This window comes from Pecten maximus, chromosome 7 (genome assembly GCF_902652985.1).
Source record: "Pecten maximus chromosome 7, xPecMax1.1, whole genome shotgun sequence".
Classification (NCBI taxonomy): Eukaryota; Metazoa; Mollusca; class Bivalvia; order Pectinida; family Pectinidae; genus Pecten; species Pecten maximus.
In genome coordinates this window covers 37,483,786-37,509,293 of record NC_047021.1, presented here as the reverse complement: position 1 = coordinate 37,509,293, position 25,508 = coordinate 37,483,786, and the positions used below count along the sequence as shown (strand labels likewise).

Genomic DNA, 25,508 nt, shown 5'->3' with positions numbered 1-25,508 from the left:
TCGTATTTTCGAGGATCATGTGATGAGTTTCCATGGGAAATTATTTGAAATATCAGTATGGGAAAACAGTTTGATGGTACATTTATACACATATTGGTCATTCCTGACTCCAATCGGCTGATTGACAGGAAGAAATTTGGTCAAATTGACTGAAATTTATTAGAATTCGGGTGACTGTACATGTATAAAACTTGTAAAAAAAAATTTCATTTGCAAACCGATATTGAGTAAATCAGTAAACAGCTAAATTAAAATGTCACCCTGTCTTGTTGGTTACAGGATCCCTGGGAATATTAACAGTTCATTTGAGAATTGTTAATAGCTGACCAACCGATAATTGATATCTCCTACTGGGGTTTTCGTTGTGAGAGATTTAGCTTAACAGCAATTAACATGTAAGTGAACAAAATTATTTTTGTATACATGTGATAGGAAAATAATGAAAAAAACCTTGGCCATGCTGGGCTTTAAACTAGCAACCTTTTGCTGTCAAACAAATATCTAAACGCTATGCTAAAGGAAAATTCCATCTTGCAGATGATTTCAGCCAGTTTGGCAGCAAAAGAGTTATAAAACTAGCAATACGATCTATACTATCCACTTTTAAGTTTCACGCTACTCCCTCCTTCATGAAGTCTTCGCCTCCAAAGAAACAACAACCGAGGTTCTTCAGCTTCAGACCACCTCTCAATCTCCTATAGTTTATACTTGGAGTGGTCAATGGCATCAAATATGTAATAGAAAGTAGTAATGGAAAATACCCTGTCTGTACTGGGCTTTGCAGTGGCAACCTCTCGCTCTCCGAGTGGACATTCTTCCATTAGGCTTAAGGGGAATTCCTACTAAACTAAGCAAGTAAGGTAACCTTTGCTCTCATCTCCATTTTTGCATACTTATTTTTACCATTTATTACATTTACCAAACAGTTGCCTTACCTCACTAGCAAAAATTATAAGATATCTGGTAATTTTTAAGAAATGCACATTTGGAAGTAAACAATATTTCTAAATGCTCAGAGAAATTTGTATGTGATGATGTGTCTAGACATAATCAGTAGTGGACAGGTCTGATCCTGCTTGTGTACAGGATTTTGTCCAAAAAACTCCTCCTACAGCTTTCAGCGTAACTTTTTGGAACTTATTGGATGTCTGTTTGTTTGTCTGTCTGTGAGACACGATTTTGTATCGCAGCAAAACTTTGTCTATGTTTTTGATGACAAGTTCTTTTGTCTCCCTGCAGGCCACTGAGTTCCATTAATTTTTAGCGGAGTTGTGACCCTTGATGCCATTTAGTGTGACATATCTTGTCCGGACTCCTCCTCCAAACCTAGGTAACCCATTAGAATTAATTCACAGAAATTTTTCTCTAAGGTCTCGCTTAGATTTCATATTTAGGCATCCTTGATATCAGATCATTAAAGTAGAGACAAGATCATGCATAGACCAAATATAGTCATTCAATGGTGGGCGCCAAGATCCCTCTTGAACTCTTGTTGATTCTCTGTTGATAATCTTGTCTCCTTCAATAAAACTACACACAAATAGTAGGGAATATGTGGAGATGTGCGTGCAGGTTTCTTCTTTTTTTTTCAGAAATTTTGGTTGTCATGGTTACCAGGTCATTAAGCAATCAATCAATTTTATCAAAATTTGGTCAAGTGGTGTGACTTATTAATGCTATATTATTCCAGATAATAGATGTTTCCAGAACCGATACTTTTGAAAAATATTGGCCTTTGCCAAGGTTACATTTTGTATCTTTTTACTGATGAACTATCTGCTAAGATTTGATGAAGCAAAGTTGTTCAGAATTTAAGAAAGAGTCAACTGACTAATATAAATGTCAAGGTCATTAGGTCAACTGTCAATGTCCCATTTTGTATATTTTTACTGAGTTTCGTTCAATTCAGACATGATAAAGCAAAGTTGTTCATAATTGGACAAGGAGTCAACTGACCTAACATCAAGATCATAGTTTCAAAGGTAAAGGTCAAATTTTATATCTTTTTACTGATGAACATTTTGTTATGATGGAATTAAACAAGGAGTCAACTGACCAAATGTTAAGGTCATGGTCTAGAGGTCAAGGTCACTGGGTCAGAGGCCAAGAATATTTGGTCAGAAAATGACCCTGGTTCTGGGAGATGATTATTTAGTATTAAAATGAATGATATCAAATCTAACAAAACAGTTTTATACAGTTATTTCTGTAAGATTATCAGATAGGGAGGTGGAAGTGTATGGTGTATATTTTGCTCTCCTGCCACATGGTGGGCCCGGGCCCTTGGTATCCTGTCGCTGTTGTAGTTTTATTTTGAGTCTGATCCAGAAAACAAAACAACTGACAGTTGAAGTTAAGTATCACAATTTCTAATTTACAAAAGTTGTTCTTAGATATCTCTTAGATTTCATATGTAGGTCCTGCTTGTCTTAATCTTCTTATGTAGGTTTCCCTTTCTCCCTCTAGACCTACGTGGGGCAGTTGCCTGGTACTGACCGTAGGCCGGTGGTTTTTCTCCGGGTACTCCGGCTTTCCTCCACCTCCAAAACCTGGCACGTCCTTAAATGATCCCTGGCTGTTAATAGGACGTTAAACAAAAACAAACAAACCAAACCCTTTCTCCCTAGTTGTGACAATTTTATTTGAGTCTGATTCAGAAAGCAAAATTGCTGTCAGTTGAAGTTTAGCTTTACTGTTAATAATTCACAGAATTCTCTAAGGTCTCACTTAGATTTCATATTTAGGTATCCTTGATATCAGATCATTAAAGTAGAGACAAGATCATGCATAGACCAAATAAAGTCATTCAATGGTGGGCGCCAAGATCCCTCTTGATCTCTTGTTGATTCTCTGTTGATAACCTTGTCTGGAATGCCCCTCCTACAGTTTTCATAAAACTTTTTGAAACTTATATGTAGACAGCACACATGTCCATTGCTGTGTTGTGAACCTGTGGTTACTGTTTTAATCCTCTCATGAATTTGCCCCATTTGATTAGGTCAACTGTCTCAAGTGACCAATACTTATCGCCTTTTGTCCATCGTCTGTAGTGCATCCATAAACCATTTACATTTTTGACTTCTCAGAAACCCCATGAACCAATGAAATTTTGTAGAAACCTTCCATGGCCAAAGGTCAACCAAAATTGTGAATTGTATAGTCCCCACCCCCCAGGGGACTGGGGGAAGGGTCAAATCTGGTCAAATTGATTGAAATTTCAAAATTCTTCTTCTCAAGAGTCAAATAAGGTAGAATCAGATACTCTTTCTAGGTGGAAGGGTCTTAAGGTGTTTCACCAAAATTGAATTTCATGACCCTTGGGTCTCACATTTGCCCCTGGGGAGGTATAAACTTTACCATAGTTTATATTGAGAAATCACATTTTTGACTATCATTTGTTTGATTTCTTTTGGAATTAACTGTAACTTGGTTTGAATTAGCAGTTTTGGAAGGCAGTTTTATGGTACGAAATGGCCCAAACTGACACTCCCTAGGGCTGATGGGCGGGGTCAAAAAGGGTCAAAGGTGACCATTAAGGCTCATGGGCCTCTTGGTGGTTTGGGAATTAGTCAGCCATCCTGGTAGCAGTTCTAATTAATTTTGAGATGACCATTCTCTGAGGAGGAAGTTATGAGATGGCCCCCATTTTGTTTCGGTGTGACACATGAGGTGTGAAAATGACATTGCAGACAGAACGCATCACCTGATGACTGTGTCGTTTACATCCGCTTCACTAGGTTTATCTTCGCTTTTCACATATATATAAAAAACTTTTTTTAAGATGATGGAAGCTTCATAAATAATTTGGAACACATTTACAGTGATTGTAAGCTTGTCAGGCGACTTTTGAGGTGTTTAGCGCGCGTAAGTCATATCACTCAGAGCTTCATGCTTAATGATATATTACACAACATTTCAAGAATGAAACTGTCACACACAAAAAGGTTTTAATTAATATAACTATCTTGCTTAACTTATTAACATGGCCTGTAGTGGGAGAAATGTGAATCTGAATTTTGTAGTGATATATACCAGCCAATGACATCCTAATCTTGTTTAAAAACAAAAACAGTAGCATATTTGTATTTACTTTATTCAACAGGTTTAAAATCAAATGAGTTTGAAATCTTAATGCAATCAGAAACATGGTATATAGGCTACTTTGACCTATTTTCTAGGTCCGGAAACTAGTTTAGAGAGAAATATACATTATGGAATAATTGTCAGTCAGTTTTACAGCTATTGTCTCTGGAACGTAAATCATAACGGTGACACTGGGGGTCGCAGAGCAAGGTCATTTGGGAGAATTTCGTATGCAGGAAGTCATAATTGGGTTGACAGTCTTGTGTTTTAAAAATAGACGCAATTATCTTTATTTAGGTTGAGATATTGCTAGAAAAGAAGTTTTTTAAAGATTAAAAGTGATGATATTTAGGGAAAACCTGTGTTGGTTTCACAAATAGACATCGCTGAAAAAGGTGTGGCTTAAAATGTGTATATTACACATGAAGAAGTTTCATTATATATGGAAATAATGATTGCAAGTTTCTGAGTTATGAATATAGTGACATTGAACAAACTGTCTCTAAAATTAATATCAATTTTATACAGAATGTGTCATTTAAACAAGGCTTAATTACGACCCCCTCTTGGAAATGCAAATGCCCAATAGGAATCACTCAGTAGCTTTACGCCCACATTTCTAAAGATTATGTCATAATCCAGAACACCAAAATTTATCAAACTTCACGTGGTGATATTATAATGTGTAATGATTTAAGGGTTTGAAAAAGTTCCTAACTTCATGGTCACTATGTTGTACAGAAGGCAGAACTTTGTTCACACAAACCTTATCAAATTGAAATCTCCATCCTCATTCTCACTCCGTTACATGAACATCTAACTACATCCCATAAGGGGTCACGTCAGGGTGACCTTTTGTAATAACCTAATCAAATGGTTACTTCCAGAATCTTGGAAGTGAATTTTATATGTGTGAATTAGGATGACTAGAGTGCATAACTTGCATAATCTGTCAATTTGTTTCAAGTCATTTTGTCCCACAAAGCATATAGTTAAATACATGCTGTGCTGAAATGGATTGTTTCAGATGTATGTTGCGACAAAATGGTTTGCCTCGAAGACATCGACAAATTGACAATTCGCCCTGAAAGTGAAATACACATATATCTCAAAAGGTCATTAGAACGTGACCCCTTATGGGATGTTCATGTAACAGAGTGAGAGTGATGATCTAAATCTTAATTAGATTAGAATTAGATAAACCACAGTACACAAACCAAAGTGTCCAGACTAACAAGGTTCTACTGTACACACAAACCAAAGTGTCCAGACTAACAAGGTTCTACTGTACAACAACTAAAGTGTCCAGACTAACAAGATTCTACTGTACACAAACCAAAGTGTCCAGACTAACAAGGTTCAAACCAAAGAGTCAAGACTAACAAGGTTCTACTGTACACACAAACCAAAGTGTCCAGACTAACAAGGTTCTACTGTACACACAGACCAAAGTGTCCAGACTGACAAGGTTCTACTGTACACACAAACCAAAGTATCCAGACTAACAAGGTTCTACTGTACACATGAACCAAAGTGTCCAGATTAACAAGGTTCTACTATACACACAAACCAAAGTGTCCAGACTAACAAGGTTCTACTGTACACACAAACCAAAGTGTCCAGAATAACAAGGTTCTACTGTACACATGAACCAAAGTGTCCAGATTAACAAGGTTCTACTGTACACACAAACCAAAGTGTCCAGACTAACAAGGTTCTACTATACACACAAACCAAAGTGTCCAGACTAACAAGGTTCTACTGTACACACAAACCAAAGTGTCCAGACTAACAAGGTTCTACTGTACACACAGACCAAAGTGTCCAGACTGACAAGGTTCTACTGTACACACAAACCAAAGTGTCCAGACTAACAAGGTTCTACTGTACACACAGACCAAAGTGTCCAGACTAACAAGGTTCTACTGTACACACAGACCAAAGTGTCCAGACTAACAAGGTTCTACTGTACACACAAACCAAAGTGTCCAGACTAACAAGATTCTACTTTACACATAAACCTAAGTCTCTGGACTTACAAGGTTCTACTGTACACAAACCAAAGTGTCCAGACTAACAAGGTTCTACTGTACACACAAACCAAAGTGTCCAGACTAACAAGATTCTACTGTACACACAAACCAAGCTGTCTGGACTAACAAGGTTCTACTGTACACACAAACCAAAGTGTCCAGACTAACAAGGTTCTACTGTACACACAAACCAAAGTGTCCAGACTAACAAGGTTCTACTGTACACACAAACCAAAGTGTCCAGACTAACAAGGTTCTACTGTACACACAGACCAAAGTGTCCAGACTAACAAGGTTCTACTGTACACAAACCAAAGTGTCCAGACTAACAAGGTTCTACTGTACACACAAACCAAGCTGTCTGGACTAACAAGGTTCTACTGTACACACAAACCAAAGTGTCCAGACTAACAAGGTTCTACTGTACACACAAACCAAGCTGTCTGGACTAACAAGGTTCTACTGTACACACAAACCAAAGTGTCCAGACTAACAAGGTTCTACTGTACACAAACCAAAGTGTCCAGACTAACAAGGTTCTACTGTACACACAAACCAAAGTGTCCAGACTAACAAGGTTCTACTGTACACACAGACCAAAGTGTCCAGACTAACAAGGTTCTACTGTACACAAACCAAAGTGTCCAGACTAACAAGGTTCTACTGTACACACAAACCAAAGTATCCAGACTAACAAGGTTCTACTGTACACACAAACCAAGCTGTCTGGACTAACAAGGTTCTACTGTACACACAAACCAAAGTGTCTGGACTAACAAGGTTCTACTGTACACAAACCAAAGTGTCCAGACTAACAAGGTTCTACTGTACACACAAACCAAAGTGTCCAGACTGACAAGGTTCTACTGTACTCAGGAACAAAGCTGTCTGGACTAACAAGGTTCTACTGTACACAAACCAAAGTGTCCAGACTAACAAGGTTCTACTGTACACTTGAACCAAAGTGTCCCGACTGACAAGGTTCTACTGTACACACAAACCAAAGTGTCCAGACTGACAAGGTTCTACTGTACACAAACCAAAGTGTCCAGACTAACAAGGTTCTACTGTACTCAGGAACAAAGCTGTCTGGACTAACAAGGTTCTACTGTACACAAACCAAAGTGTCCAGACTAACAAGGTTCTACTGTACACACAAACCAAAGTGTCCAGACTAACAAGGTTCTACTGTACACAAACCAAAGTGTCCAGACTAACAAGGTTCTACTGTACACACAAACCAAGCTGTCTGGACTAACAGCCCATTATCTAAGTTGGAGCATGAAGCATGATTTACTAAATCAGTCACAAGGTGTTTCTAGTTTACCTGTAATCATATATCTACATTTAGCTCGTTAGCGAATATTCAGGTCAGTAATGAAAGAACGACCATTGTAAGTGCTGAAGTAAATGATTAGTGGACCAAAGAATTACATCACATAGGAAAAACAAATTAGAACTGTTTAAACAGCAACACCGCTTATGAAGAGCAAAACCATTTAAATTTGTGTAAGTTGTATACAAGAGGTCATACATTTAATTTCCTGCTCGCATTCACAGAACGTTTAGTCTGAAGAAAATGAAGTCACCTCCACCCGTTGACAGGAATGGGCCATGATCTGGTGGATTTTCTCTCTGGCTGGTTCTGATACAGCTCTGCTTTTAGACACTTAGTTATTCTGTTTCTTAATGTACTGCTAATTATCAAATTAGCTTTGTCATGGAAGTATTTCTGGCAGTACAATAGAGTATCTGTCTCTATTCACTTTCCACCCCTAGGTGGTTGATCGCAAGCTTGAAGGTGAGTGTCACCTAAAATACTGCTGTTTTTAATCATTTAGTAAAATTTGAAGAAAAAGAAAGCTATATTAAACCAGAGTCCCTGGCATCATCATCATCATCATCATCATCATCATGGTCGGATGGCACAGTGGTAACAGACTTCGCTTTCACCTAGGCAGTCGGGGTTCGATTCCCCGATCAGACGTGAAAAGGTATGGGGTCACCTTCTGACCACGTGGGTTTTCCCCCGGGTACTCCAGTTTCTTCCCACAGTAAGACCCCTCGCGTGCTTCCATCCAGGCCAACAAGTGGTATTAGCAGATTTTATAAGAATTATTCATCAGGATTTTACATTTTTTTTTAAAATTTCAGAGACAATTTTGAACCCCACAAAAAACACTTTTTGATTTATAGTATGCATCTTAAATTAATATCTAAAAGAGATCTTTAAATTTACAATTCATAAAATGGAAAAATTAAACATACGTAATGTCCGTAGAAATTTCAAAATGTTGCCACGATATAGATACATTTAGAATAATTATGACATATTCCATATTTTACCTGAAAAACTCCAAACGATTTTGTTCAGAACATTTGAAAAAACCTATCAAGTTTTAAACCATCAGTGGAAAAAACTCTATGCAGTACTGGTATTCTTCAGAAATGAACCTTTGAGCTAAACATGACGTAAATTCCATTTATATAAATTTTATTAACTGCAATCCAGACCTCCGGAGCTTGAGTGTGTTAATATGTGTTTAATGACACCCCATCTGTGCGTTGTTTTTTTATTGTTAACAAAAATCAATCCTTCACTGATAGAGAAAATGTGTTGGGTGTTACCTCCCTTGTACTACTCTCCAAACCAGACACCAATATATGAATCATGCTGTGCACTTTATCATTACCGTGCCTACTCCGATTTTCACCTCACGTTGATACCCCTTTAAAGGTGACCCCACTTAAGAGCTGGCGGTGTATCAGACATGCTCGGGAAGGTGTCGAACTCTCCAGGTGACCAGACGCCTACGTCATAGCCATTCTTGCTAATTGCTTTGTAACAATTGGCGATTGATTACTCACCATGCAGCTTTCATGCTGAAGTCATTTAAGATGGTGTAACCAAATTAATGTGTCTTTTTGGCAGCTCCGTGAATCTATATCACTAAAGCCGTAAACAAAGCTCTGTAAAAGTCTAATACTCAAGTCTGAAATGAAGAGAAAAGAAAAATGCATAATTTGTTCCTACTATTTATCAAATTTTTCTGGCTGTAAAGTTTTCTTTTCGTTTCACACATGAAAGTGATGATTAGAAGAGTTGCAGGTTTAGTATAAGTTAACGTCTGCTAACAGATCAGGAAAGTGATGAGTATTACTTTCAGGGCCATTCGAGAGAGGTCAGATGAAGGTCACATGTTCAAGGTCAAAAAGGGAAGATATTTTAATGAAATTTTTTGGTGTCTTTCTCTTGAAAGGGAATCTTAATGCCAGGGTTGCAACAATGACCTTCATAGTTGTATAACAACATTATGAAAAAGTCACTCACAGTAGATTAGAGAAAAAAATCTGGCACATTTCTCTTGAATATCACAGTATACACACAGATTTTAATATCTAGAAAGAATAGTTTGAATGAAAGGGGGTTTTTACTCAACAGTATTATGATTTTAAAAGATCAAAAAAGACTTTTTGGTTGATGGCATACATGTATGTATGTGACGATATATCAATAAAGTATTTTGAATAGATGAAAATGTGAAAAAAACGTTTTCAGCCCAAGATTGAATTGTGTTACATTTTCAGTGTCAAACCAACTGGTGATCTGTGGACATTTTCAGTGTCAAACCAACTGGTGATCTGTGGAGTTATAATGATTTTGTCCAAATTTTTATTTAAGGTCGCCTAGCCACAATGGGGCAGAAAACCCCATGGAAAATGTTACCGGGATCCCAGTGGGATATAAAATTTGTAACTGGGATTTTGACTGGGATCCCGGTGGGATTTAGACTGGGATCCCGGTGGGATTTAGACTGGGATCCCGGTGGGATTTTGACTGGGATCCCACTGGGAATCCCACCCAAAAATCCTACTGGGATCCCACTGGGATTTTCAGTCAAATTTTCAATGGGGAAGAGGCCCAAAAGGGAAAGTCATTTACATCCTTCTTTATAGATAAAGAGATTCTGATGGGTCTCTGACATAATCATGTGAAGTGGACTCATGCAGTTATTGTTGTATGAAAGAAAGGTCTAGCCCCTTCTGATAGCAGATGAGGCACAGAAGGGGAAACTGTGTTAAACCTCAAATAAAGGAATTTTGATCAGATCTGTTCTGCATGCAGCTCAACTGGGTGTAAGGGATTCAAAATTTGTATTAAAGAAAGTTGTGGCCTAATTTCTAGGGGTCCAGGGAGCTGAGGAATCATGGCCCAATTACGGTCCTTTAATTCTTTTTCAAAAAGGTGAATGTGATCTCATTTGGGTGAAAATTTAGTGGATGATGGGGACTGGATGTTGAATAATTACAACATAAAGATTGAGTGGATACAACATAAAGATCGAGTGGATTTGAACTCTGTTGGCAGACAGGCAATACAGGGGAGAAAAGATTGGCTTTTTAATTGAATGCTTTTCGACAGTTTTCCCGAGAGTGATTTTTGGAAACCCTTTGTTGTTCCTGTATATGGTACTGATAGGTTTGTGAGATATCTTTTTGCTAGAAATGAGAATGTTTGTCCATGTTTTCATACTCTGATAGCCAACTGAGAGAATTGCAGGAACTTTTTGCCTCTTGTTGCAAATTTTCTATAACTCAATACCAGGTAGTTATACTCAGTTTATTGTTGTAGGGGATCACATGGTGACAATAATATCAACAAAATAATGAATGTAAACAACCAATATAAACAAAAACAAAATTTGAGAATTTTGAATTAATGTATTTTTGTAATGGTGTAACAATGTTAATTTGCAGGGTATACTCAACTTAGCGGTTTATTCATGTTTTTAATTAAAATCACAAGATTAAATACATTTAATCTTCACTTTTGAGACTTCAATCAATAATATTTGTTTATGAAATTCCGGAGAAATATTCTGACTGCAATGGTTTGGAATGTTTTACTACCTTTTGTCCTCAACTGTGTTGATAATAAAGCAACTGGATTAAGATATTACTTCTCTCAAGTCATTATAGAGTAAAATAAACAGAAGGAACCCGAGAACTTGTGGTCAGTAATATTCCTGCTAAATTTGCATTCCAATCATTTACAATTGGCCTATTAGGTTGTATTATCGTATATACTCACAATTTGCTAAAATCATAATTCCAATATCAAATTAAGCTACTTTTTTTGAGGGAGGGGGGAGGATAAAAAGATTTGGGATATAGAAGTCCAACCCCTTTTAACATTAATCTTTAATTAGCCAGCCTCATTGAGGAATACCTTTCTGACTATTTGCTCAAGAAGAAAAGTATGGAAACAAATCAGTTGGCAAAGTTTAAGTATGAAAAGGCCGTAAAATGGCATTTTGTTGTTGAGTGAGCGTAGTTGGCCTGAACGTCTTACAAGATAAAAGAAACATTGTTTACTATTGGCGGCCCACAAAATTTCTGTGATTAAAAAATATGGTAAACTGAAAAAGCTATTAGAGATAAGATTGGGTTTGTAAATATCATTGAATACAACAGAAGCCTTCAATAGAATAGTATTGAAAGATTAAAGAAAGTGATTGAATGCTTATTTGCGACTTCGTCCCCAGACCTCAATGGGCGGTGACCTTGTCAATTTCATCATTACTCAATCTGTGAATTTTCACGGTTCTAAGCAACAATTAAAGTCGTGTAAGATCATCGTTTCACAGCCACAAATGATTCTGCGGTCAATCAAATTGATAAAATACATCTAAATATTTATTCTGATTGACAGATGTGCTGATTAAAATATTTATAGAATTAAAATATTTTGATAGTTCTAGATAGTATTTAAAAGACATTCCTGATTCCTGCTTTTGTTGAATAACTTAACAGCTACTACTGAAAATGAAGTTTCATTTAAATAGCAATACAGTGTATGTGAATTCTAAATATGACAAGAAAATATTTATTTTCTATTGAAGTATACTTTTATTTCTTAACAGGTTAACCCTGAATTTTTCAGGGTTTTTTTTGTTTTTTTTTTAGGTATTTAACATTTAAATTTGATATTTAGATTTTATCGACTACATCAAAAGAATGCCCCCTTTTTTACCAGAAAAATGAACACAATTAGTATTATATAATAGTGTCACTTCAGTTAATTTAAACTGGTGTAAAAAATATTTTTGGTAATTTTTCTTTTGATATACAAATAGGAGGTCTAGACAAAATTTGTTGCCATTTATGTTTCTTGAGTGAAATTACTTAACACTATTTTAGATATTCAGATTTTAACATGTGTATGATATTTTTCATATGTTGCTAAAGTTCAAAAGGTGAAGGAATTGATATTACTCAATGTTCATGTGGGGACAAAAAATATGATAAGAATTTTGATTGAAGACATATCAACATTGTGAATATATTCTTAAAAGAACATTTAAAATTTGTTCATTATTTTGAAAAATTCTATAAGAGCTTTTATTGGGTAGTCTATATGTCAAGGCAGATTATTTCCCATGGCTTTTGAAATTTTTAATTGGTAACATTTACGATGACTTCTGACATAACAGATAGGATATTGGATTGCCTTATCATATATTTTTATCTCAAGAATAATTCTGCGTTGATGATAATCTCTATCAAACCGTATAGTTAGATTAAATTAAACTTTAAAAATGGAAATAGAGCTATTTCAACACTTTATTCTATTGAATGGCAATAATTGGTGTTAACAGTATTTTTTTTTATTTTTTTTTTCTCACCTGGAGAAGGTAAAGCAAGTTTTATGCCATGACAAAATGTGTCTGGCATCCATTCATCCACCAATTTATCAACATGTTTCTTTTAAAAGTCTACTCATCTGAAATTGCTGAACAATTATCAATTCAAATTCAGCATGAAACAAAGCTAGAAATGATTAAGCATCGTTGGGTGAAGGGTCTGAATTTTGTATAATGATTTGACCACTATTTGGGGCGCGGAGGCTCAGTGGGGACATAGAGAACAGGTTAAAAACCTATTTCTGTTGAGAATGAAGACATTTAGCCAAAGCATCCTTCGTTGAACGGGAACTATTTCTGTATAGAGTGTTGATCTGAATTCCCTGGGCATAAAGGGTAGGCTCCAGTAAGGGAAATATAACAAATTCTTCAAAATCCTTCTTCTTTAAAAATCACAAGATTTTGTCTAAATTTAGTCTGAAATATCCTGAGGTGAACGGGAACTTATTTTGTATCAAAGAAAATGAGAGTGTTTTGCCATGATTAATTTTCAGAAATATCCAGGTGAGTAATGCAGACCCTCTGAGCCCCTTGTTTTCATTTAGTAAAAGGGCTGAGGCTGTCCATCATAGTATCCTCAAACATACCTCAGCAACTTGGTAATCAAGGGTGGACAACTTTAGGATGGGAGAGTGGAAACCTCAAACATAGGGATGATGGAAAAATTCATTTCATTTCTGCAGAAAATTCAATATAGGTTATTAATTACCAGCTGAAGTTTGATTTTAAGAAATATTTATAATTACATATAACCACCAACCATTTTTTTTTTTCTACATTTATAGTGTGTCTTCCTCATCTGATTTCTCTTAGTGTATGTAATATTGGCTATGTACAGGTGACACCTTTACTTCTGAGACATTCTTGTCTGAACTGCTTCCTGTATAATTTGTTCTGCTCTATTTATCATTATGTAATATACAGCAGTAATATATAATGTACTTTTGGACAGACTCTATTCATAGAAATGTTGTTTTGACCTACATTCCAAATATAGCAAATTACATATGAATTAAATTGCTTATTAATTTGTAACTTATGACACAATTTTATAGTGCGAGATGACATTTGAAAAAAAAACAAAAACAAAAGTGGAATGTCATATTGGTGACACCTCCATGTAATATCACCAAAAGATTTAAAGGGAATTTGGCAACAGGCTGTGCTTATACAAGCCCTCTCCCTAAATCAAGATTTTGTTTTGAAATGGGAGATAACTAAACCATCATAAGCAGAGTCTTGTTTTGAGAAGGGAGATAACTTCAGTACTAGCATAACTTGAGAAGGGAGACAACTTCACCTCAGAATGTTACCTTCAGAAGGGAGATAAATTCAGCCCAATCTTGTCTTGAGAAGGGAGATAACTTCACATCAGGATCTTGTCATGAGAAGGGAGATAACTTCAGCACAATCTTGTCTTGAAAAGGGAGATAATTACAATGAAATTTTGTGTTGAGAAGAGAGATAACACCAGATGACTTTTCACATAAAACAGAACGGTAATATAACTTAATATTTTCTTCATTTTTCATTGTCAGATAACATTATTCTGCCTCATTCTCATTTTGACTTCATGTCCCAATTAAACTATATAGGAGTGAATTTCAGCCAGTAAGAAATAATTGCTGTCTATTGATTCTAGTTAGGATTTATTTTCTCTTTCAGGCATGGCTTGAATACTGCTACACAAATTGTTGCATTTAAGAAGAGTGTGGTGTACTTTGATCAATATTAAATGAATATAATGTTGATAATCTTGTATTATTTAGGGCTGGTTCGAAACCAGTCAAAATTGCAAGGTATATTTACCCAAAAAGAAGCCTCTGGAAAAGCATTTCAAATTTACCTAATAATGCAAGTATTAACCACAAAGTATCTGTTTTTTTTTTTTTTTTAAATCATTCTTTCATGGTTTATTTTTCTTTTTTCTTAAATTTATATATATTATGTATCTTTTGTTTCACTTACCAGATCATTTTGATGTATTTATTGTTTTAATCCTTTGTCAGATTTTTGATTTCTTGTGGTCTGTAAGTGTTAATTTGTGTGGTTTTCATTCAGCTGATTTCCGTTACTCTTTATGTGGGTGTTCCCACAAATCAGAATCTGTAAATGAGTTGTTTTCTGTTCCATTGAAGTGTCGTCTGCTAACCAGCAGATCAACATGTGTATCTAAGTTTGATTCTATTACAAAACTTCAATAAAAACAAACTTTTTACAATGTATGCATGTTGCCAATATAAATTTAATCAATTTTAATTAAAACCCTGACAAAATTTAACATTCAGTTTAGTTTTCATTTGATATCAAGAAAGACGGCAGCCATTTTTATGACTTAATGGGTGGTGCTGTTTTACACTAGATTAACATCTCAATTCTATTCTGTGTTTGATGATACTAGAAACAATGCTGTATTTAACTTTTCACTGATCCAAGCATATCTTCTTGGGAGTCTTTTTGATTTGATAACAAACATTTTTTTTTATTATTTTTTTTTTATATATATTTCTGGTTTTTTTTTTAAACTGTTCTGCATGTTTTTGTGGTTCTGTAATCAAATTTTGTTGAAGAAGACCCCCAGAAGGGATATATCCTACATGCTTTCAATTAAGTGCAAGTAAAATGCACTTACTTATGAAATCTGATAAGACAGTCTGTAGCATCTGTAGGTGTTAACCTATTAGAGCTGCTGTGGTGCTGCCTGATTTCTGAATCTGACCACCGTCTCTGTTCTCTGCTCTGTGGTGCAAATGATGGGAGGGGTTGTTGGTGATGGTGGAGGTGTGTGTGTGTAAAGAGGAAGGGTCAAATACTGCACAAAAATTATTGTGTTTTAGGTGGTTTATAATCTTAATAATTGATATGACATACATATTGTTTTATTTCTTTGCAATACACATCCTAGGCCTGTCCTAATCTTTCATTTGTTAGTTTTCAATTTTAAAATTTTTCCAAAAGTATGGAACAAAAAGGAACTGAGTTAAAATTTTGAAACCAATAAAGATTTGTTTAGCTGAACAGGCCTTTATTTGGCACGTATGGGTCTGAAATATGGATGAAGAGCAATCAATTGTGTATAAAATGTGAATCTTTATCCCCTAGAACTAGAGGGTCGGGGGTCCAATAACTGAAATGAATTAAACTCTTTAAAACCCTTCTTCTTTAGGAATTGGAGGTTTGGTAAAATTCTCAGTCATTCATAGTCAGGTGGATAGGAATTCAGTTTTGTTAATAATTTTTTTTATTTTTTTTTTTTTTTTTGTGATATTGTTTTGTCTTGATAAATTGAACCCTTTGTACAGGATACTTTATTCTCAACAAATTATGTGTTAATACAGAACCTGCCCATCGTGGACAGAAATGTAGGTGGCACTATAGACAGTTTTTTTCCCCAGATTTGACTTATCAATAGAAAAACAATTGGAATAATTTAGACTAAATTTTCAGTTTACAAATGTTTTGTCAAGATAGAAACCAGCAGGTAAATTGTTTCGGTGCTGCAGGCCAAGATCTATTTCCCTAATGCTATTTAACTCTTGTATGTATAATCATGGATGATTTTTCAGTTGATAGGGTCTTCTTGAAAGTGACACCAAATCATTATGCTATTTATTGGATGTTAAAGTATAACAAATATTGTGGTATCATCTACTGCTGGATGCCTTTGATGTTAACCGTCGTTGAACGTGGATGGCTCTTGAGTCGGTTGAAGACAGCTCTTGACTGCTATTGGGGCTGGCTTGACAACTGGCAAATTCATAACGGAGCTTTAAGACAAATAATCCAAGCCGTCTCTGGGCCGGGACGCGATCTGTCTGCGAATGTTGACGGCAGACCAGATCTAGCTATCAAGTAGTCTATAAGGTGGCTGCTAGATCAGACGAGTGTTTTTGCTTGCCATAATTAGACGTTGTTGAGCTTGATGAAAAGTTTGTGTATTGGCCGTTAAGTGTCACTGCAGGTAAGAAATGTCATTGATCTTCGACAAAGAGACAACAGGTCAATAACTGTTACTACAGTTTTAACGCCGCTTGATGAAGTCCAGCTTAACTATTTTGTTCCTCGTGTGAGAATCGTCTAGGAAGCTTGTCCCACTGTGGGAACTGATCCAGAGGCCTGCGAAAAAAAATGAGGAAAACCTGTTCATTTATCGTTCCTAGGGTCTACTCTCTGTGTGGTTACCGCCGAGTCGTGAGGGGATGTGTTATTTCTCCCAAGTGATTTGATGAGGCTTTAATTGGTGTGGTTAGGCATGCGAAAAAAATCATGTAACTTCCCCAATAAATGAATACAGGTTGTCGTATCAACAATTACTTAGCCTGTCCATCGGCCAATTAAAACGCTGTATTTCTAAGTGCCATTATTGGGACATATTTCAGGCCTTATTAGGAAGGCTTGTTACGTCCTGTTAGTTACGGGATAAAAGATCATAAGGAAGGAAAAAGTTGATAATATGACAATTTTGATAACTTTTTCATGACATTTACTGCAGTTAGAGATATGTCTTACCTTTTGTTGTTATAAACAAAGTTAAATGATTATTTATACTCTGTTCAGAGGTATATGTTGGTTTTTGCTCAAACAAATGTAAAAATTTCATACAAGTATGTCATAATTGGGCAGTATATATAAGCCATCCATGTCACCTTATTCAGTTGAGAACAAATGTGTAATAATTTCACAATAAGTTTACTCCTTACTTTCTTGGAAACAATATTTTTTTAAAAGAAAAGAGTTGCATACATCATTTTATGATGGTATTCAAAATTACATGTTCTGAAAGCTACTTACCAGAGGGTATAAGAGGGTATAAATAAAAAAATAAAAATAAAAAAATATTTTCGGTTTCAAATAGGCTCTGAAATTCTAATTAAAAAAACCCAGTTATCTATAGTAAGGGCTGATCAATATCGTTTTTTCAAGGTTTCAAGCTATAAGTTAATATAGTGGTCATCCTTCCAACATTTTGTTGAATAGGTCAATCATAGTTGCCGTAATTACATCACATGTATTGACATTACTTTTGAATACCAGGTATATATATTAAACCTTATTTGAGGATATAGTAAGCCTCCTACAGCCTTTTACACTAGAGGAGGGGGCTTATTTGAGGATATAGTAAGCCTCCTACAGCCTTTTACACTAGAGGAGGGGGCTTATTTGAGGATATAGTAAGCCTCCTACAGCCTTTTACACTAGAGGAGGGGCTTATTTGAGGATATAGTAAGCCTCCTACAGCCTTTTACACTAGAGGAGGGGGCTTATTTGAGGATATAGCAAACCTATATTTAGTGATATAGCAAAGCATTAAGCCTTTTACACTACAGGGAGGGGCTTATTTAGTGATATAATAAAGCCTCCTTTAGCCTTTTACACTAAGGGAGGGACTTATTTAGTGATGAGCTAAGCCTTTAGCCTTTTACACTAGGGGAGGGGACTTATTTGGGATAAATATGGCACTAAACTTTCTCACGAGGGGAGAAGGTTGGGCTTATTTGAGGATGACAATGTTCATATATATTTTTAATTGAGGTGCCTATATTAGAGATTTAAATAGCATGATTTACATTGAAGCATCCCTTAGAAAACTACATGTGCCAACCCCCCGCCCCCCACCCCACCCCATCCGACCCCACCAACACTCCTCCTCGCACTGCCTCCAGAATTACTCGAGAGTATATTCAGTATATGAATAGTTCCATCACATCACAAATTTTTTTTTTTATCTTTGTACATCAGACCTTAGAAAGGCACTTATTAAGACCTATGGGCCTCTTGATTATCCATTGTCAACATGATATGTACACAAAATGGCCATCCACACCAAATACAGGGTGATAAAATTAGGGTTTATTTTGGGTAGATTGCTTAAGAAGTACCAGCTGATAAAAGCACGACGACTCGGAAGTAATTGAAAAGTGTTTGTCACGATCTCGAAATAAAACTAAGCGACAAGCAAGATATTTCAGCATGATATACGACATTGTTATCTGAATATCTGCAGGTATTAACCAGCTTATAGGGACCAAGGTATCAGGAAACCTCAGGTATCTGATTTAAGCCTGCCTTCTGCTGTCGATCCTTTACCAGAATGTCTTACATGTTTATCTGTAAGCATTTCCTGATATTAGGAGTGTATGACAACATCGTAATATTGATTTAAGGAAACTTTTACACTTTTCAAACCAAATTTGGAAGCAAGATATAAGGGGTCAACACAAAGTGAAGTTTATTGCATGTAAGATTTTTTTTTTTTTTTTTTTTGAAAATTTTGGAAACAATTATTTTCTTTATCATTTTCATTCTCAATATATATTTATGGAAACTTAATCTGATCCTCAGAATAGCAAAAAAACACACAAACCCCAGTAAAATGGTGATTTATTTTTAAGTTGTTATTTTAAGACAGATTCATTTATATATTTGTCTTCCTCTGTAGTATAAATAGCTGCATACAATGTATATTTGTGTACAGGGATATCAGACCTAAATTTTTTATACGTTTCAGTAATTTTTTCTTTTGTCTGTTATTGGAAAATTTATGTAAATAAAATACATAAAACATATAGGGGAAATTCGATTTATAAGTAAATCTACTCACCTTACTGCCAAATACCTAAAACCTCAACTGTCATTTTGAATAGGATTGCCATTCTGATTCAGAAAATGATTTTCTGTATTTTTAAAATTACAGTGTTGCTAACTAGTGGGCTGATTGATAAGTTGTGAGCTTCGTATTGAAGGAGGTACTCAAGGATGTCCTTTTTAAGTCCTACTATTCTCTGACTATATAGGGCTGTGTACCCAAGGACTGGTCTCATTTGGTTAGTTTATATCAACGAGGTAGCACTCTAAAGTAAACAAGACAATTGCAAGCGGCTTTTGCAAAATGGACAAAATCGGTTAGGGTTAGGGTGAAAGAGTCTGTCATTGCCATGGCTGCCATTAACAATTGTGGCTAAAAAATGATTGAGCATCTGCCTTATTCACCTGATTTCGCTCCATCAGACTTTCATCTATTTCCAAAACTGCTATTTCAGACACCCTAACCCTAACCCTAACATGCAGTGGATGACTTTCTGAACAGACAAGAAAAAGAGTTCTATAAAAGTGGCATTCGGGGGCCCTTAATCACCACTGGCGAAAGTGTATAGATACTGAAGGGGATTATGTTGAAAAATAATATAATATGTCCGACAAAATTCAAATCCTTCAATATGAGGCTCACAACTTAACAATCTGCCCTCGTATCACTTGTTTTTCTCATCAGCAAAAGCAAACAATTAATTTTTTTTTCTTATATAACAGAGTTTGTTAACTTTCTGTTGATACCACACCCATGACATGAAAAGTACTAAGTATTTTGTTGATCGGTCGAACAAATTTTCGTCATTTTACAGAATGTGACACATGCTCAGAGACTTCTACGATGTGTAGGCTGACAGACAATCAGCATGAAAATAGAAAAAACCTGAAACCATCAATATTTGTAGATGAAATGTTTTTATCATCTTAGTTCAAGATTCATTGGATTGAAAGGATCAAGCGAAAGGTTCACATATAGACATGTAAGTTGGGATATATCGGCCATATTTGCGAATTCAAAATAATTTCTAGATCAGCATTCAGGAAGATTTCCTTATAAGCATCATAATTTCAACAACAACAAAAAACACAAATAGATCATGTTTATTTATTTCAATTTCATTTTCATAATAATAATTGATTAGATATATAAATGCATATGAATGAACTGATTCATTTAATTGGTGATATATCAATCAATCATTTTATGAAATAATATTTCAAATAACAGATAGGCCTGGTTAGGAATTACAAAACATATTACAGAAGGGAAAATATCACGATATGTAGCGCAACACAGTAGTTGTTTATCGAAATATATATATTGGAATATGTTAAAAAGCCATGTCATGGCAGCCCCGTTAGTAGATCACCTTTGTGGTTGGTACAGGCTTGCCTTTCCCCACGCTCAGCATGCTATGTTTTCGTCCAACCAGAATGATGCATGTGTAAGCATCTGATTACAATATTGTTAATGTCCAAATATGGAGGACAAGAAGATCTTTGCATATTTCAAAGAGTATTATGCTTTGAAAAGTTCATTATATTCTTGTGTGACATCAGTCATGTGATTAAATATAATATATAATTGGGCCGTTGTTATTTGATAGGTTCAACTGCCATCACAATCTTTTTTTTTTCATTTTTCTTTTAAATGGATGTTTAGCTCCCCTTGGCCTTGTCCAAAGGACTGGTGAGCTTATAATGCCATTGCGCGCCCTTCGTCTGGACGTGCAGACATTCATCATTCATCAAATTTTCCTTTAAATCGCTACTTTGATCACAACTGTAACAAATTCTGGATCCAAATGTGAGAAAAGCAGTCTTGCCGCTTCTTTTTAACCAATGATTTTATTTAACTGGAAGCACCTAGGGTGTCGGGGATTAAAGATTGTACAATTGTTGGGGTTGACCCCCTCCGCAGAGCTTAGGGGCGGAACCAAAGAGGGTGCCCGGGTGGGGTTGTAGGAATTTGGCTATTGCTATAAATGACTTCTTCTCTAGAGCTATGAGCTGGATATCATTCATATTTGACTAGAAGCATCCCTAGATAAAAACACAAATTAAGGTTATTATTCTAAGAAGTCTGTATGTTGTGTATTAAAAGACAAAGAAAACAATGAATTCTCAGTACTACATCTGTACATTACGTAGTACAAATGTATATATATTTAATGCCAGTATCCATCTCCATATCTCAATAGAATTTTCAAATAGTCTACCTCCTGGCGTAATTGCTAACAAACTAGTTTGTATTTCTCCAGAAAAATAATATCTGTTTAAAAGAAATACTGTCCCCAACGCATTGTTCTAGTGTGTGGTCTTATAAGATTTAAACGTTTTGTTGTGACTGTACTTCCTCCCACACATTTGTTTACAGACGACATTGACTTGTTTACTGGTCCCTCGTGTAAACGAAAAAGAAATGCCCAACGTTCTGTTGACTCCTTTGTTATATCGCTCAATTACTAAAGACACAATATATCAGTGTCCCTCCAAACGTTGACAATTCGACTGTGATGTCAGCTGTTATACGCCCACTGTAATGTGTGAATGTAATGGTGTCATCTTGACTGTTTTTCCTTCCGTTTGCTTCAGATCTTTGCAATTCAAATATAGGGCAGCATAATGATGTAATATTGTTTTAGAAATTTTATAGAGAAATGGCATAAAGTATGTAACTTTTGGAGGTAGTTAATAACATCGGGATCACTTCGTCATCACCCGTCATCAGTCACACTTTAGTTTTCTGGCCATATTGCTTATTGTATGCCATATCAATTTGTAATTTAGTATGTGACTTTTGTCAAAATGAATTACAGTTTGAACTCAACCCGGAGTCAATATTCCATTTCTTATTGGAGTTATGACCCTTTGCACATAAGAAATCCTTGTAATGTTTTCCAGACTTTTTTTTGCTACTGTCGCTACATCAATTTATTACTTGTTATTGAGCTTCATTATAAGCTCACCTGCCCGAAGGTGTAAACAACAATTTTGCGATAGCCAAGAGCCTCCGAGACCTGATATTAGGCCAATAGAATGCTGGAATGAAGGACTAGAAAATTTATTGACATGAATAAACCTAGCTTACTATGATATTTGAATAAAGAGGTAATCAGCATAGTATCTGTAGAAATGACCTCAATCAACTTCAAAGTTGCTGTAGAGCCAGGTGAGCGATACAGGCCCATTGAGCCTCTTGTATTAGATTACTGATTGAGTTTGAACATCATGTGAAATATTTACTGGAGTTATGGCCCTTTGCATGCGGTTAATAATCACACAATCAACAGTTTTTCCAGCCTGCTTGCCATTTCAATTTCTATCTTTGTATGTGACTTAGTAATGATTAACATTTGAAGTTGATATCCTGTGTCAATATTGTTTTTATTCTGGAGTTATAGCCCTTTACACATAGGACATTCTTAGGACAAGTTACTATAGCTTTTTCACTACTGCTTGTTACATCAATATAGGGATTACAGTTTAAATTCAATCCTTATGTCAAATTCCGTCTGCTGCTGGAGTTATATGAGTTATACCACACACATCAGTATCACGCAATCATAATACCTTCCACATATGACCTCAGATGTTGTTTGGACATTGGGGCCGCGGTGGCCGAGTGGTTAAGGTGTCCCGACACTTTATCACTAGCCCTCCACCTCTGGGTTGCGAGTTCGAAACCTACGTGGGGCAGTTGCCAGGTACTGACCGTAGGCCGGTGGTTTTTCTCCGGCTTTCCTCCACCTTTAAAACCTGGCACGTCCTTAAATGACCCTGGCTGTTAATAGGACGTTAAACAAAAACAAACCAAATGGACATTGAACTCCATCAACCAACCAAACCAACTAGCAACAGGAAGCATGATGCTTTTCATATGGTGGCCTTGAAAGTTTCAAAATGACACCCTTTCAATTAATTGGGCGCAAGCGACACATCCACCTCTGTTGAACTTATCAGCAGCAGAAATCATGATGCTTTTCATATGGTGGCCTTGAAAAATTTGAAATGACACCTTTTCAATTAGTTGGACACAAGCGAGTCACATCCACCTCACCTCTGTGGAATTTTATTTCATATATTTACTTCTTCTGACTGTCTAAGATGAAAACATCCTGAACTTGTAACTTGCATTAATTATAAAGAAATGAAATTTCATTAGATGCTCTGAATCTGTTAAAACAGCATGTGACCTAAGTTGTTTTGGAGATTATGTTCATGTTACTAACTTTTACCTGAAAAGTACATTAAACAAGTACGAGTTGGCACACATTGACATATCATACCTGAACTTGAATGTTAATTTACCTGTAGATTTCTTTATATTATTGTCAGCCAACTTTAGGTAACTGTCGAAGTGACAGATGTCTATTATCTTAAACCCATAAGTGTTACCTTATTTAAGGTTTACAATGAAGCATGTGTATACTATTGTTTTTAAAATAAAAAAGGAATAAGTTTAGAGTGATTAAAACCAACTGATCTGTCAAACATTTTCACAGACAATCAATTGTATTTATGTGTTACTTTATACAAATCCTGTTTCAGTTTCACTTTTCACTTTTCAGCTCATGTGAAGGTTATTATTCAAATGAAACTTACAGAAAAGTCTTTGTTTTTGTTTAATTTTATTCAATAATAGTTCAATCATTTCACGTTTACCATAATTAATAATTAATCTTTAGGTGATTTGTCAGCATGGCAACACAATCCAAACATTGTATCCAGTTTTATTTTCATATGACATCTATATGATGATATGTCTGACATTTAATTAGAATTGATGGACTGGATGTCAAAATTTACAAGCCGTATCACATGTTACTTACAAATTAGCTACAATTGGTGAAAACATGACTTTGACATGTAACCTCTTGAGCTTATGCCATGGTGCAGCATCCGGCATCCATCAACATTTCCTTTAAATCTCTACTATTCCTGAACGCCTGAATGGATTTTGAACAAATTGGATATAGAATGTTGTTGGGCAAATGAGATCCATCATTGTATAAAGAAAAGGGGGGGGGGGGGGGGGGGGGGGGGGGGGGGGGGGGGGGGGGGGGGGCAAGTGGTGGTGGTGGTTTTATTGAGCAAAGGAGATGCAATTTCGTATTATCGTAGGGGTGGGGCTCCCGTGGGGCACTAGAGGGGAAATAGGGGTACTGGTCTAACGACTGAATGGATTTTGATGAAATTCTGTCAGGAGCTCTATAGGACAGAGAAGATTCAGTGTTGTGTATTGAGGACTGTGGCTCCCCTGGGGTCTAAGAAAGGAAATAGCTTATTCTTTAAAAATCTTCATCTTCTTTTCGAACAACAGGAATTAGTCCACATTTTGTTTGAACATTTATTGGAGGGGCAGCTCAAAAGTAGAAAATATTTGTATTATAATTTTAATGAGAGTATTTTGCCATGATTACTGAAATAGCCAGGTGAGCGATGCAGGCCCTCTGGGCCTCTTGTTATCCACGGTGAAATGTATTTCATTTCTAACATGCAAATGTGTTAAAATCTACACATACACATCTAATTTTTCTGAAGTACAAATAATCCCTGGGTTATGGGTTACAAACTCAGGAAAGAAGGGGCTTAAAATTTAGTATTTTAGAAATAGTCAAAAGTTAAAAAAAAAACTAATTGGTTCCAAGCATCAATTTCAAGAACTATAAAACATACATAGTGCCCTTAGTAGTTGTCCATTTCAGTACCTGAGGGAAGTTTCATTTTTATGCCCCTACCATAAAATGGGGGGGCATATAGTATAGTCTGTCCCGTCCCGTCCCGTCTGAATGCAATGTAACTAGCTAATCTCAGGAACTGCTGATGTGATCCTCACCAAACTGTGTTTCAGGACGTCAAGTGGTAGCAGGGGCATTTATATCTTACAGACATTTCTAGTTTAATTTTGTTCCTGTTACCATAGAAATGAAATTACTAAAATGCACAATTCACTTACTTTTTTGGGCTGCAATTGAACTCATTACATATCTACTGAACTTTGTACACATTATATATTATAATTATCAGGCTAATGCACTAGTTGTGTCTTTCGTTAATAATTTTTCATTTTCAATATACGTGTATATATTTTTCTTAT

The 25,508-nt window shown here is 35.8% G+C and overlaps 2 protein-coding genes across 2 annotated transcripts in view; both read left to right on the top strand.

The window, feature by feature from the left end:
- LOC117330756 (cysteine-rich DPF motif domain-containing protein 1-like) overlaps positions 1-25,508 on the top strand; it is a 59,161-nt gene that overhangs the window by 16,906 nt on the left and 16,747 nt on the right. The window lies entirely within an intron of this gene.
- LOC117331207 (proteoglycan 4-like) overlaps positions 1-25,508 on the top strand; it is a 34,016-nt gene that overhangs the window by 4,658 nt on the left and 3,850 nt on the right. The gene's annotated exons all lie outside the window — the stretch shown is intronic.